This window comes from Lagenorhynchus albirostris, chromosome 14 (genome assembly GCF_949774975.1).
Source record: "Lagenorhynchus albirostris chromosome 14, mLagAlb1.1, whole genome shotgun sequence".
In the NCBI taxonomy this organism is placed as follows: Eukaryota; Metazoa; Chordata; class Mammalia; order Artiodactyla; family Delphinidae; genus Lagenorhynchus; species Lagenorhynchus albirostris.
The window spans coordinates 714,551-730,067 of NC_083108.1; the positions used below are offsets into that span (position 1 = coordinate 714,551).

At 58.9% G+C, this 15,517-nt stretch overlaps 1 long non-coding RNA gene across 1 annotated transcript; it reads left to right on the forward strand.

Annotated features, from left to right (window-relative positions):
* The first annotated feature begins 8,780 nt into the window (after positions 1-8,780).
* Positions 8,781-14,551, forward strand: LOC132504245 (uncharacterized). Its single transcript, XR_009534805.1, has 4 exons — positions 8,781-9,008; positions 10,169-10,291; positions 12,850-12,923; positions 13,118-14,551. It is a non-coding gene; the product is annotated as an uncharacterized LOC132504245 (long non-coding RNA).
* The last annotated feature ends 966 nt before the right edge of the window (positions 14,552-15,517 follow it).

Sequence of the window (15,517 nt, forward strand, 5' to 3'; positions counted from 1 at the left end):
CCAGCGCCCTGCAGTCGCTCTCCTGGGTGCCCTCTGCAGAGCCGCGCCATCTGACTTGCTTTCTGTCCCCTCTCACCTCAGGCTCTGGGCCCTGAGGGACACTTGCCTCCCACATGGAGCTCGATGGTCCCAGGCCCTCGCTGTGAGTCCTCTGGGGTCACCCTCTGGGGTCACCCTCCTGGGGTCACTTCTCCTGGGGTCACTCTCCTGGGGTCACTTCTGGGGTCACTTCTCCTGGGTCACCCTCCTGGGGTCACCCTCCTGGGGTCATTTCTCCTGGGGTCACCCTCCTGGGGTCACTTCTCCTGGGGTCACCCTCCTGGGGTCATTTCTCCTGGGGTCACTTCTCCTGGGGTCACCCTCCTGGGGTCACTCTCCTGGGGTCATTTCTCCTGGGGTCACTTCTCCTGGGGTCACCCTCCTGGGGTCATTTCTCCTGGGGTCACTTCTCCTGGGTCACCCTCCTGGGGTCACCCTCCTGGGGTCACCCCTCCTGGGATCACTGCGTGTCGACGCCCGTGTCTGTGGTCAGGGCGCCTTCTGAACTGCCATGAGGGTGGAGGATGGGTGACCTTCTGCTTAGTTTTTACGTCAAGGCCACATGGATGGTCCCTGCACAGCAGGGGCTCGGGGACACTGGTTGATGAGCGGCTACATGATAGAGCAAGCGACTGAAGGATGAGGACGTCCCTCAGGCAGAAGAGCCACCCGGAAAGACAGACAGAGGGAAGGTGTTTAGAAATGCAGCCTGAAGAGTGTAACACTTTCCTTCATGAAGATTGTGTCACGTGTTACAGACACATTTCAATAAATTGAACACATTCAACTGAACATTGAACACATTCAATAAATTCAATACATTTCAATAAATGTAGCACATAAATTGCTTTCCCTGAACGTAGAATTTTGCTGCGAGATGGCCTGAGCCTTGTACCTGAGAGTTTTGCCCTAAGTAGAAGTCGTTCCACATCTACTGACATCGTGGTGTCCCTGAGGAGGCCACCCCCCACCCCCTGACCAGCAGCAAACCTGCCGCAGAAGCAGGATGTGGTCCAGCCCTTTATAAGATACCCCACATTCATATTTGTCCCATATTCATGTCTTCATTTAGATTTTGGGATTTTTTTTAGTGTCCGAATTCGTATTTAATTTATTTTACTTATACTTTCGCTTTTTTGTTTTGGATCGTTTATTTTTCTGATGTATCCTAGGCGTTTCAAATTCCTAGAGCATTCCTACAAGCTCTTTGGACCCCATCACGCTAATAAAAAATCTATTTAAAAATACAAGTATAAACTAACATTGAATGTAATTTGCCTTAGTTTCTTTGGTCCCCCATCCCGTGGAAACCTGCTCTTATGCGTCAGAAATAGGAAAATATTGTGAAGCCTGGCGGACAGCACACGGCACAAACCACCGTCTGAGCGCTGGCTGTGCCGCAGGACGAGGGAAGTGCCCGTGCCCGCAGACCTGGAGTCCTGAGCGGTGACTCACGCCGTCGCCGGGCGGGAGCCAGTCCCCCTGGACACGGGCCCCTCGAGAGCTCGGCCACGGCACCGGATCCTCTCACCGTCCACTTTTCTGTTTTGGCTTTAAGGCTTTTCATCCCCAAAGTATTAAAAGCTCATAACACCAAGATACACACATAAAACGACAAGTACAGTTAAAATTCAACATTAACAAAAACCGATTCAGGCGGCAATTCTGCGTCCCTGGACTCAGACACTAGTTTCAGCCTTGAGCTCGGGCGGCGGGGGGCTCGAAGCACAGCTGTGCCCTGAGGCTCAGGGTCTCGGGGGCCCCGGGTCTCAGACCCGAGCGCTCACCCTGAGGGCCCGGGACGCGGGCTGCTGACGGGGATGTTGCCGACCGCCCCACTTCCCAGTTTCCCTGTGCACCTTCTCGTCCCTCCAGGCCCCGTGTTACCGCTCTGCTGGCCTTGGGGTCGAGGAGGAGCTGCATTTGCTGCATGGCCCACACGGGACGGGACACGAGCAGGACTTCGGTGCCGACTCTGGGGACCTGGAAGGACAGCAGAGTTTCCGTCCCGGCCGCTGAGGCCTCTGCCGGCTGCCCGCTGCCCCAGCCGGCCGCGTGTATCTGGGGATGTGTAGTCAGGGGGTCGGAGTGGGGTGGTGCCCAGGAAGGGACGACGGCCTGCCTTTCTCGGCAGGACAGGCCCAGCTGCGGGACCACCGAGTGGGTGCATCCCCCATCCCGGGCCCTTGGAGGGCCTGTAAGCGGCGAGCGGGGCCGGCTCATCGGTCCCCGGCAGGGCACAGCCCGGCAGCCTGGGTGAGCTATCCAGGCCCACTGTGTGCCAGGCAATGTCTGGGGCTGTGTTCACACCAGGGGACGCCATGGGGACCTCAGTTCAGGAGACAGGCAGGGAGCAAAGCAGGTGCTTGTCAGGTGGGAAACAAGCCACCGAGAAAAAGAACCAGGGGAGGGAGCGCTGTGGGCAGGGGGCAGATTTAAGTAGGACGGACAGAGGGCAAAGGTCAGCGGGAGGTGGGGAAGGCACATGGGCGTCCTGAGCGAGAGGGACTTCCCAGCACATCTGGTGCCTTTGGAGCAGCGGCGGAGAGCCGTGCAGGAGGGGCCCCGCGGCGGGGCGGGGCGTGGCCCCCTTGAGGACCGTGAGTGGGAGGCGCTGAGGGCCGTGGGAGATGATGCCGCCTGCAAAAATGCCCAGGGGCCAATCCTCCTTGTCACCCCGGCCCCTGCTGCAGTCGCAGGGCCCTGGGATGGCCCCGGGTCAAAGGTCAACATGCTGGCCGTCCTAGCGTCGCTTCCTGCGTCCTGGAACATTGGACCGCACGGCAAGCCAGCCCAGTGGTTCTGGGGCCCGGTTGTTGAGGAGCTGGGCACCCACGGAGCCCAAGGTGTTCACAGGGCAGCAAATTAAAGCCATGGTGAACTCTGACCCCGGCCATGAGAGGTCGCAGCCCCGCGAGTCCCTCCGCTGGGCCCCACGTGCCACCACGCCTGAAACGTTTGCGTGCTCTGGTCAGCAATTCTACGCCCATGAGCAATTCCCAGGGGAGATTAGATGGCCTTCGCATTGACTCACGTGAGGTGTTCTCTGCAGCAGCACCTATAATCTCACAGAAACCACAGTTTCAAAGGATGGTCCTGCCGCGGGAAAACAGTGCGGGTGCTCGGAGATCAAGGGCCCGGCCTCGAGGGTGTGGCTCCTCTCACGGGGGATCTGGGCGCCAGGGCTCCGGACCCGGGACAGACGCCCCCTTGCTGTTCGGGGCTGGATTTTGGCCCAGGCTGCACTGAGTGGTAGTCCCGGCCTCTACAGGCACACACACGCCACTCACACGCATGCACGCCCACGCACACACACGCACACGGTCACAGGCACACGCACGGCCGGGAGAACACACAGGAGCGTTAACCTTGCTGCATCTGGGAAGTGACGCTCTGGGCGACCTCCAGTTGCTTTTATTTTTCTATACTTTCCCAAACTCCATAACGAGTATGCCTTCATTTTCTGAGAAAAAAATGGGTATTTTAACAAAGACTTAAGTGAGCACTTTGGCTGGACATGAGGATGTCCCCCAACTCCCCTGTCTGTGCCCTCGGACCTGGAGACTCCTCGGAAGCGGCTTCTCGTCCAGCCGAGCTCTTGGGGTCACTGCTCGGGCTGGAATGTTTGGCCGGCCACCCCTGAGAGGCTCGGGGCCTGGCCTCACCTCGCCCGGCCGCCTGGGCCCACCTCCAGCTCGCCACCGCCCCTCGGTCACACCCAAGTCTCCCGCCAACACCCGGGACCCCTCAGACCCTGGGAACCACCAGGCCACCAGACGGGAAGTCTCGGGGAGGCCTGTGGTCAGTCGCTGAGGTGGTCTCGTTCTGAAGCCTGGGGCAGTCTGTAGTTCTCAGCTTTTATTTCTGAATTTTGTGTTCAGTGTGTAAGGACGTGGACATTCAAAACAGCTTTTGCTTCTTTTTCTTTCTCCCTAAATGACCTTAACTCAACGTTCTCTCTCCTGAAAAGTCACAAGTGGGGGTTCCCCTAGGCGTCCTTGGAGAGAAGGAGCCACGGGACAGCTGGGCCCCGACCGCGGGGGTGGCTGGCAGGAGGGGCTCTGGGTTGGCCTGGCCGGGCCTGGGCTCCCAGGCACTCAGTCTGCGGCCCTCCATTGGCCTGAGAGGAGATGTGACTCCTGGAGGCCCCAGATGTGCTGGTGAATGGGTAGAGCTGTGTGCGGTTCCGGCCTCTCACAGCAAGGACAGCGTTGGGACACGGCCCGAGGGCCCCCCGGCCAGGGCCCCCCGACCTCGCCGGCCAGGTCGGCCTCTCCCAGCCGAGCCCCCTCCCAGCTCGAGCTCGTGTCCTTCCAGGCAGGCACCCTCATCGCCACCGAGTCGGTAGGGTTCCGTGTGCTCTCAATCTTCTTACCTGAGGCACTGCGTCAAAGCTGAGCTCGCAATCCCCCAAAGGGGCAATTACAGGCCATAGATGCCTCCACAGATACTCCCGTGAAATCCACGGGGGTTCACATGGTGCTTGCTGGGCTGAGGAAGCTGACTGGGGAGGGTGTGAGCTGGGCATGAAGGCCGAGGCCTCCTCTGCCCTCCCCTGCTGGTGCCGCGGTCACGGCCGGTAGATTCCGGATTCTCCTCCTCTGTCCTTTCTCCCTCCAATAAGTCAGGCATTTCTAGGAAAAATGCACCTTCAGTAACTCCTTCCTGGGATCAATTAACGAAGGACGGAAGTGCTGAGGAGGGCCAGCTGGAGGAGCTGACCTTCTGCTCATAGCCCTGCGTCCTACCTTCCAGGTCCTGCCCAGCCCGGCAGCTCCGTCTCGGTCCCAGGCCCAAAGTGACAGCCGCACAGATGGGGCCGCACGAGCGCCTCGGACCAGTGGCCCAGATGGGTCAGCTATCACTCTCACTGTCTGTGCGTCACTGTGACTTGACACACACGCGCACACGTGAGTGCACGTACACCCACTCACACGTACATGCATGCACACATGCTCAGGAACACCCTGCATGCACACGCACACAGGTGTAGTAGCTGTACGATTCCCAGCCGGCCTGTCAGGAGCCCGTAGGGTCACAGGCTTTGCCTCGTGGTGGCGGGCTTACAGACCACACCCCTCCTATTCCCGAGGCACTTTATTTCCCGCCCGCTTAAATGCTTGCCCTCACAGGGACAAAGGGAAACCGAGGCACGGGATCAGGGAGTGCCCTATGGCTCACTGGGGGGGGCTGCAGCGGGACCCCGGGGCCACCCTGGACGTGTCATGGGGCTGCACACAGGTGTTAATGCCTCTCTGTTGTGCATCTGACGTGCGACCCAGAGCCGCTCTGCCCACAGACCCACGCCAACAGTGGGCAGTCTGCATGCCCTTCGACGTCCCAGCACACCCAACGGTCCCGGGGGCTCCCGAGACACGAGAAACTTGCGCAGATCGATGGTGTTTTCCTGGACCGAGATCTGGAAGGCTGATTAGACTTGAAGTAACTGATGAACTTTCCACATCCGCACCAGCATCTTCTCGTCCCTGGGAGACACACAAAAAGACAATTCAATATTAATTATGAATATACTAATTTCAAGCGAAAGCTCCCTAATGGTAACAGTAATGATAATAAAGACAGGGCACAGTTATTGAGTTACACGGCCTTCCGGGCTCCACGATGTTCAAGGGAAAACTCTTTCTCTGTCAGAGGCTGGTACCCTTCAGGTCGGAGTTTATTTATTTATTTTTTTTGCGGTACGCGGGCCTCTCGCTGTCGTGGCCTCTCCCGTTGCGGAGCACAGGCTCCGGACGCGCAGGCTCAGCGGCCATGGCTCACGGGCCCAGCCGCTCCGCGGCATGTGGGGTCTTCCCGGACCAGGGCACGAACCCGTGTCCCCTGCATCGGCAGGCGGACTCTCAGCCACTGCGCCTCCAGGGAAGCCCCGGAGTTTATTTTACTTTTATTAAGTGTGTTCTCAAGCAGCACCCCTGCACCCCTGCCTGCCCCTCACCTTTCTGGGGACACCCGCCCCCCGATCTCCGAGCTACCTGCAGCCTCTGCCCCGCCTCTGAGGCACTAGCTGCCCTCGCCGCCTTGCAGGGGCTCATCGTCGGCACGTCTGTTCAGCCCTGTCCCCACCACAGTCACGGTCCCCACTGGGCACTGCAGCCTGGGGCCAGCTGATGGCTTTCCCCCAGTTTCCACCCCCTGAGAATCCACGCGGATCGCCGGACTCTCCGAGGCGCGACCCAAGGCGCCGCGTTGACTTCCAGCCCCCAGAGCTGCTCTGGAGCCCGAGACCCCACCCTCTGTGCCCTCCTGGTCCCCTGGGCGCCATTCCTTCTGCCCGAGCGCTGGTTGGCCGGGAGGGTCTCTGCGCGGGACCCTCGAGGCCTCTGCCTGGAAACTCACGCCTTCAGTTCTGGGAAACTGTTCTCGGTTGTTGGTCGACTTCTTCCTGTCCACCTGAGCTGCCCCCCTTTCTGGGGCTCCTGGCCTTGGGGCTTTCTGAGCCTTTCTTTCCTATTTTTGATCTCGTCGTCTTTTAGCTGTACTTCCTGGTAGATTTTCTTAACAGTGGTCACCATATTTCTGATTTCTAGGCTCCTCGTGTTTGCTGTTGTAAACACTGTGCTTTGATTGCGTTTCCTGCCTGGGACGCCTTTCTGAGGGAGGCGACATCAAGGTTCTCTCCCTGCACGGCGTCTACTTACTTGCATAAGCTTTGGCAGGAGGTTTAGTTTTTCACGTTAGCGCGTTTGCTCTGACGTTTGTCTGATTCTATTCGAGAGGGAGAAACCAGGAGGCGCGATAGTGGGGTCAGCCTGCTGTGGGCTTGCTTTTGGGACATCTGGTTGGGGCACCCCAAGTCAGTAATTTTAGGGCTCCTTCAGGCTGGTGGGGCTCCCGGAGAAGGTGCTCTGGTCCCGGCTGGGGCCTGTCTGGAGACCTGGCGTCCGGCCTCGGGGACCCGCGGTGCTCGGCACCAGGCAGCGTGGCCGTCCCTCCTGCCGTCTCGAAGGCCACTGCCACAGATCCATCCACTTCCCCGTCTGTTTCCTCTGTGGCCTGTCTGTGCCCTTTTGTTTTACAATATCTCTGTACTGAATTTCAGCAGAGAGAAACTGAATTTCAGGAGAGAACAAAAGTAGACGTGGGCTTCCCTGGTGGCGCAGTGGTTGAGAGCCCGCCTGCCGATGCAGGGGACACGGGTTCGTGCCCCGGTCCGGGAAGATCCCACATGCCGCGGAGCGCCTGGGCCCGTGAGCCATGGCCACTGAGCCTGCGCGTCCGGAGCCTGTGCTCTGCAACGGGAGAGGCCACAACAGTGACAGGCCTGCGTACCGCAAAAAAAAAAAAAAAAAGTAGACGTGTTTTCACTCTGCATCTTCTCCAGGCCGGGTTCCTTCTAAAGGCACCATTTTCAATTCTTTACCTCGAACCAGAGATTCAATGACAACAAAACAACGTTCACCCCAACCTATGTTATGTTTCAGTAAATTTCCCATATCATTCCATTCTGCCCCCAAACTGCCTCCTTGCCCTCCTGGGACCCTGTGGGCCTGAGGATTCCTTTCCTACGGCCTGAGACAGAGTTCCCGGCGCCTGGGCAGCCCTCGGCGGGAGGAGGGGCTCCAGGGGAGCCAGCGCACGCCGCTGCGTCCTCGTCTACACTCTTTGGCTGGGCTTTAGGGGACCATGAGGCAAGGCTGTGCGCTCGGTTCCCGTCGGGGCGCCGCGAACGCGGCAAGGACACTGGTAACTGCTCGCCGTCACTTCCCACTGGACGGGGCCCCCCTGCCGGTCATTTGCCCACAAACAAGCTCAGGTCTGGGCTCGGGGGGTACAGCAGGAGGGAGGCCGTTCGGGTCTGCCTGAACGCCTACTCCCCCACCTCCTCCCACCCCTCTCCTCTGGAGCACTTGGGCAGTCGGTCTTGAAATCTAGGCTTCATAAGTGGGACACGAGACCCAGGCCGGCGAGGGGTTCGTTTCCCGAGGCCCCGGCCACCCTGATTCTCCTCCGCGGGTCCCAAGAGGCGAGGTGTGGGCGCGGCTGGCTCGGGGCAGCCTGTCTGTCCGTCCCAGGGGCCGTCCTCAAGGCCCAGGGCCTGTCGCCACCGTCTTCGAGGCTCTGGTGGGAACACCGAGTCCCAGCTCAGAGGTCTCGGAGAGACTTTCCACCGCAGCCCGGGGGTCTCGCCCGCAACCCTGGCCAGCTGGGCCGCTTTCTCCCGTCTGGGCTCCTCCGGCCAGGCCCGACTCCACCACTTTCCCTGGACGGTTTCCTGCTCGGGTCTCTCCTCTCGCCGCGAGGCTGTCGTCCTCCGAGGTCCGGGGCGTCTGACCTCACCTGACCCCCAGCCTGGCTCTGCATCCCCTGATGCTGCATTTCCAGCGGAAGAGAGGAGGTTGAAACTCCGGTTTCAAATTCCAGCGGAAGACTGACCCCTGCTTATCTGGGTGTTAGAAACGAGTGGCTTCACTGACTGGTCACTGCACTGGAGGGGCAGAGCCGCTCTGCATGGCCACATGGCCAGTGCCGGCCCCAGTGAGCCTGTCAAGGGGGCTTCACATCAGGCCGGCCCTGGGCCGGGGCGTGGGTGCGTCCAAGCTGCCTGCTGTCTGTTAGGGGCCTTTAAACACAGACTTCTCCCAAGTGCAGATTCCAAAAGTGGGTGGGAACCTGCGGTGACTTCCCGATGGCCGTGGCCAGGGCCGCGGTGCAGTTATTCTTAGCCGGGGGCTGACAGCTCCCTCCCCGAGGGGCCACGTGGACACTAATGGGGACCAGCTGTCACATCTGAGCCTCTGTGCAATTGACGCATCTCAGAGGCCACGGTCATGACCTGAGAGCAACACAACAGAGAAGAAGGACCACCAAGAACTCTCCAGAGCCTGTCCCCAGGCCTCTGCGGGCGAGGAGCTCTGTCCACCTGAAGAGGCCTTTTGGAAGGTGGAAGTGACCAGACTCTAAAGAGGCCATCTTGCTGACTGATCTAAATCTGGCCTAATTCCAGAAAGGTCGAAGGTAGATCAGATGAAATCAAATGCATGAAATGGATACAAAAAACCGAGACCCGAGAAACGGGCGGTGGGCCTGAGGCCCTTGGGGGATGTGCACGCTGGGCGGAGGGCGCCGGTCTGGAGGCTGCCCCGGGGAGGGCTGCCTCGCGCGCGACCCCTCGAGGGAGACTGGGGTCGGCTTCCCGCTGGGCCCGGGCGTCCCTCCGAGGGAACCGCACGCAGAGCTGGCCTCGGGCTCACGATCGCCAGCAGACGCGGGGCCGTCCGGGAGCGCTAGCAGGATGCCCACCCCGGACGGGGCTCCTGCCAGGCGAGGGGTCCCTGGGCCCGGCGGGGAAGGCGGCCCTGCCAGGGAGGGGGGTGCGGAGCCTCAGCCCCGCGTGTGTTTTCTCTGCATTTTGTGACGTGCGGCCACGATTTTCCCTCAGGAGCAGCCCGGGCCCGGCACCTGATGGGAACAAACCTCCAAGTTCTCACGGAGCCTGGAGGTGAATCGGGAACCAGACCCTCTGCCCCACGATGGCTGAGTGTCTGGGAGGGAGTCCATGCAAGGAGGACCCCAGGCTCCCAACTCGAGCTTGTCTGGGATTTGTGTTGGACGATGCTGTCCGCTAAGTGGTCTCTGTACCATGTATTGAAGAAGCTGCTCTCCGCCCAGTGGCTTCCACGCGTCCTGGGTCTGAGGCTGTGCCGTCTGTCCCGCTCGCTCCGTCTGTCCAGGCCTGAGCTGGACCCTCACTCTTTCCAGGACCGCATCTTCTTAAATCTCTCAGTGTGTTGGCAACACAATCCTCCTACAAGCACAGGATTTTTGCTTTTGTTTTGTTTCGCTTTGCCTTTCTTGTACTTTTCCAAGAAGAAAAATGAGCTTTTTTCAAGTTCCAGCACAAAGGAGTGAACTGACTCAGGCTTTAATCATGTCTCCCAGAACCTGCTGCTGATGACGGACCCGAGACGGGGACGCGCTGGAGTTCCTCATTAGCGGGGCCCGGGCTGTGAGTCAAGGGCAGCAGGGCCTCGGTCGGGGCGCCTGCTCCCCAGACACCCAGCCTCATGTCCCCCCACCTGCCAGGGCTTCCACAGGAATGCGGAAGGGGAAACTTCCAGCTTTGCTCTGAAAGAGGAAGCTTGGATCAATCATGAGTATTTTTGGTCAGCTTATTGTTTCTTCTCTCCACCGGTGACACATGTGAGCACAGAGTGGACACTCACCCAGGAAAGTCCCTCGGGACCCCAGGCCTCCCCAGAGTTCCACATTTGCATTAAAAGCTCCTTTACAAGTAAGTGGACTCAACGTTTACAAAGCAGGTTGTTGGTCTCTTGCAACTGTTTGCTCTCAAAAGCATGATGTTGTTCTCAATATTTTAAATATTCTCTGTGATACCAAGAGTTAGGCTTTCGATAGAAGTCTCATAAAACTGGGTTCCATGGTGGATCTATTGTCCTGAAGGTCGTAATCTCTATCCATGGAAGAATAGGGCGGTGCTGCAGCAGCTGCCCCAGTTAAAGCCATCCTCTTACGACTGCAGATTAGCAAGTCTTCAACAAGACTCTGCGTGGGGGCTTCCCTGACATGATACCACCTAGTGCTCCGCTTGGCCTAGGTGGGTCTTCAAGGCTCTATGAAACTAAACTCTAACTTTTAACGTATACCCAGGTTGCTGTTGATTCAAGCTCTTCTGTACAATAATATAGTAAAGGAGATTACGGGCCCCTGCGGCTGACGGGTCCAGGGCATCTGGTCAGGGATGGCTTGATCCAGCGGCTCAGTGATGACACCAAACAATTGCTTTTTCTTAAGTCTTTCGGATCTATCTCATCCTAAGGCTGGTTCTACTACCATCACGAGGGGGTTTCTGACAGCACCTGGGCCGTGAGAGTGAGGGTCTCCCCGTCCCAGTATTGGGGAGATCTGACGGGCACTCTCCTGGAAGAGCTTTGGGCCACGTGTCCTCGTGGAACCTCACTGATGGCAGGGGAGAACTGCGCTGGGCGATACCCCCAGGGCTGGGCTGGGCTGCGCTGGGTCAGGCTTCCCAAATGCATGTGTCACAAGAAGCAGCCTATCCTGTGTGCACAGAGTCTGGACCAATTCCCTTGTTTCCTGGTGTGCAAAATCATGGTGCTGAACTTACCAGTCCCTGAGGGTCCTTCACACCCGGTTCTCATTCTCTCAGCCTCCGGCAGGGGTCTTGTCCTCAGAGCCAGTAGGCTGACAGAGTTGCAGGCAGGGGCACAGCAAACGTCTTCCTCCTCTGTATCCAGGTGATGCTGGAGAATTCTAGAAACTGGAGTCTTCCCATCCCCAGGGCTTGTCTTATTAGTACTTGGACGGGGGGCATGGATTTGACTGTCCCCTACTTTACAGACGTGCACGCTGAGTCCCAGGGTTTCCTCTGTCATTCCTCGGCTTGCCTGGCTCTGGGGGGCCCACCGGTCCTCGGCCTGGAGCACGGCCCCCTCGGACACGCGGTCTGCTTGTTGGAAGCTTGTCGTTCAAGCCCAGACGAGGGTCAGTCCCTCCACCTCCCCCACCCCACGATGGCCTCCTCCTAGGACTCCCGAGCCCCTGCGGACAGGTCAGGCCTTCCCGGGAGGCCCAGTGCTTTCCTCTCCTGGCGCTGGCTCTCCACCCGTGCCCGTGCGCCTGGCCACACAGGCCCAGCCCAGGACACAGGCCCGGAACCGCACTTGTGTGCGTATCTGTCAAAAGGACCGCTGGCGCTGGGGATGCGTGCACATCACTTTCCAAGACTGAAAAAGCCTTTTCCCGCCTCTCCCTTTCCCAACAAAATGCTTGGGGGAGGGGCTCCAAGTCCACTGGCCATTCAGACCCCCAGAGGCGTCGCGCGGGACCCTGCTCCCTTTGTTGTAGATATGGTTGCCCAGGACTCACCAGCTCTGCCCGATGAGACCCCAAGGCAGGCGCAGGCAGGACGCCTCCTGAGGGCATCTCCCGGGAAATGCACCTGCGGGCTGGCCGCAGAGTGGCCGCCTGGGCCCAGGCTGTGTGCCCCATGCGTGGGCTGGGCTGCGGGGAGGCAGGGGTCCCGCCTCCGCTGCTTCAGCCCCCTGCCCCTCGCTGCCGCCTCAGGTCTTCACCAGAGGCCGCGTTTCTGTCTCTCACCTCTGCCGAATTTAAGGCACATAGACGGGTTCCTGGAAGAGAGCGACTTTTAGTACATTATGGTGCAAGCATGGTTCTTTATTTCTGTGTTTATTATTTTTTTTAATTGAAGTATACGTGAAGAAGGAGAAGTTCTTTAAACCAACACCAGAGCTTGAACAGCAGCAGGCCCGAGGCCCAGGTGGCTTTCTGCCGCCCACCTCTGAGGGCACGGGTTCGAGAAGACAGTGGTCTGGGCCAGTGGGTGTGCAGATGCAGGCTTTCCAGGGAAAGTATCTGCAAAACAAATAAAATAAATCCGACAGCAGGTTGGATTTATTTGTCATATTGACTGTTTCAAGACTGCATTATGTAGAGTTTCTTGATCTGCAAATGACAAAAGAGAAAGTCATAAAATTAAGCAAATGTGTTATTTTAATGAAATGTGTGGTTATCGACTTTCGCTTAAAATAAATAAAAACGTTCCTGAATTTACACAGTAGCCGTGTCCTTGAAAAGCAGATTAGAAATAGAATTTTGTTATAAAGCAGAAACTAACACATCATTGTAAAGCAATTATACTCCAATAAAGATGTTAAAAAAAAAAGAAAGAGAATTTTGCTAGAGTGTCTTGTTTAGCTATAATCTAACTGCACAGGAAACTCTGGGAAGAGGGGTGAGTGTGTTAGAAAAGCAATGAAATTCGCTAACCTCTTTGTTCCGTTCCCTTAGATTTTGGAATATGAGACTTCCTTAAATTGTGTCATCAGGCAACGAAAACCAAATTTAACTCACAGCGTCACAAGGTAGGCATTTGTCTTCTGGTCATAAAACCAGCACTTACTGTCACGAGAATGTTTAAGGCCAACAGTGGGGCTTTCACGAATCCTGTTGATATTCTAGTAAAAGTCGCTGGTTGATTTGGGACTTTTGTTTACACTGCGTTCCACTGTTAGACGGGCTTGCATCCTCTACTCGTCAACTTAAAATTATTTTCCAGGTTATGGAGACGACTCTGACGTATCGCCAGAGGATTCATATTCCAGACGAGTCCCGTCAGCTGCGGTGTCATCAGAAAATCGCTGGCAGCCGGAGCGGAGGGCGCTGGTCTCTGCCCCACTCGCCGTATTGATCCAAAGAAGATTTTCCACGTTACACGGATCCAAACCGAGCACCCGTGACACCACCGTGGCGTCTCACTGCGATGGTCCTGGGGGCACGGGGCTCTCACGGGCTTGCCCTCTGTCCCCCAACTTGCGGACCCCAGGCGGCCCTTTTAAAGAGCTCGCTTGACCCCTGGGTGGCGGCAGCGTGGCTGGGAGGCCCGGGCGCTGAGCACACCCGGGGGCTCCAGGTCAGGGCGAGGCTGACCCCGGCCTCCAGATGGGTCTGCACCCACGGCGTCGGCGCCCTGGTTTCCCCTGCATCCTGGTCCCCCGGGGTGCCGTCATCTTAATGTCCCCGCTGACACTTTGCCCTCCAAAGGAAGCTCGCTTTCGTTGACAGAGGGAGCCCACAATGAATTATTTATTTTGACCCGCTTGGGAAATAACTCCTCTCTCAACAAGACCGACCAAACTCCTCAGCCGCTCCCCCATCAAAACCCAACGCAAGCGCGCCAGCCTGCCTTCCCGTCTGCGTCTGAGACCCTGGTCTTGACCTCGGCCCGCGGCTCTGCAGGCGTGGCCTCCTCCACCACCTCATGTCAGAGCTGTCTGACATGGCAGCTCAGACAGCTCCCAGGACACCGAGGAGAGGCGCCCGCCCAGCGCAGGGCACGGCCGAGCCGAGAGGCTGTGGGTTCCACCGGGTCCTCAGGTGACAGACAGCGAGCGACACGGTCAGACGCGTGGGTTTCATTTCTTACGTTACTATCAAAGTAATTTACAAATTACTGTCAAATTACTACCATTTTCATCAAAGTCATAAGAAAAAGCGCACTAGGTCGTGCAGCCCCCCGGCCCACCGTCCGCATCCTGAGGAGCGACGTCCACCGAGCGTTTCGCCCACGTTTCTAGACGGCGGGCCGTGGGCTCGGCCTTCCCGCGGGGCTCCTGTCGGGCTGGGGGAGCTCGGCTCTCTGACCGCTGCACAGCCCACCACGCTTCCTGCTGTGGTCCAGCTGCCACGCGGGGTGGCGGACGGTATCCTGGGAGAGGCTGCTGGCTCCCTGCTGCGTGCGTGGCTCGCAGGACGGCTGCGAAGTCTGGAACCGGAGGCTGGAACGTGGACTTCGAGCAACACCGAGAAACCGCTGCGTTCACCCCCGGCTCACCCGTGTGTGCGGACTTGGTGCCTCCGCGGCAGCTATACTGGAACTACCTCCTCCCTGGCACAGCTTTAGAATTCTCCAGTTGCCTTGATTTTCCTGATCTCCCCGGTGCACCTGGGAGGCCCCACGGAGGGGCTCCACAGTCACGGGTCCTCCACCTGCCCCGGGCTGGGGGGCTGCTCTCCCGGCCTCACAGACCTGCCAGCCCAGGGGTCCCTCCCCACCTGGGGGGTGCAGTCTCTGGTCTCCTAAGTGGCTTTCGAGGACACGCAGGCTGATGTTTTGGAATGGAGCCGAAGGAACCGGTCTCCTCGGGGATCAGACCCAGAGGGACCTTGTGGGGGCTGGAAGCAGGGACAGAGGGAGGTGGGGGAGGGCGGGGAGGACTGCTCTGGCCTCCGCAGCCCCCTGCCGCCAAGACAGCCCAGAGGCAAGGGTTCTGCCCCTGAAGCCGCGCCCAAGGCTGCCCACCGACCGTGCGATGGGAGTTACACAGCAGGGGGTGCCCTGGGGTCCTCAGACTCTGGGGGCAGGGGCAGGTGCTGCAGGGCTTTCTCAGGGACCCGGTCACTCAGGGATGGGTGCCCGGGACCCGCTTTGGTAACCACGGAGCTGCAGGCAGGCAGGGGCCGTGTTTGCGATTCTCCTGCCTGCTCTCCAGGCCCTTCACCTCCAGGGTCTCCACCCTCACTGCCGAGACCCCCTGACACAGTGTGACCAGCCTCCCACACCCTCTGCGGTGGCCCGGGGCCTGGAGGACCAGCTGGGCCCCTGGGACCACGGAGGAGGCCTGGAGGGTCCCGCAGACCCACGCCCACGGTGGCCCCGGGCTCCCTCTCGCCCCCTCACCCGTGCCCCTGCTCTGTCTCCGGGGGTCCCTCCAGGGCCCATTGGGATACATTCCCGGAGGCTGGGCTCACGGCTCAGGTCCTCAGGGCCACGTGGAGGTGGACGTGCACCCGCCCTTCTTCCCTCCACGCCTCCTTCCCTGCAGATGAACAGTGAAACCTTGGGACAGATTTAAACTACAGTAGTATTTGTCGTTCTTCTGAATTTTCTCTGGCAGTGCTCACAGCAGGGTAGTGAATCCCTGGCCAGGTTGCCAGGGGTCCCTGCGGAGTCTGGGGG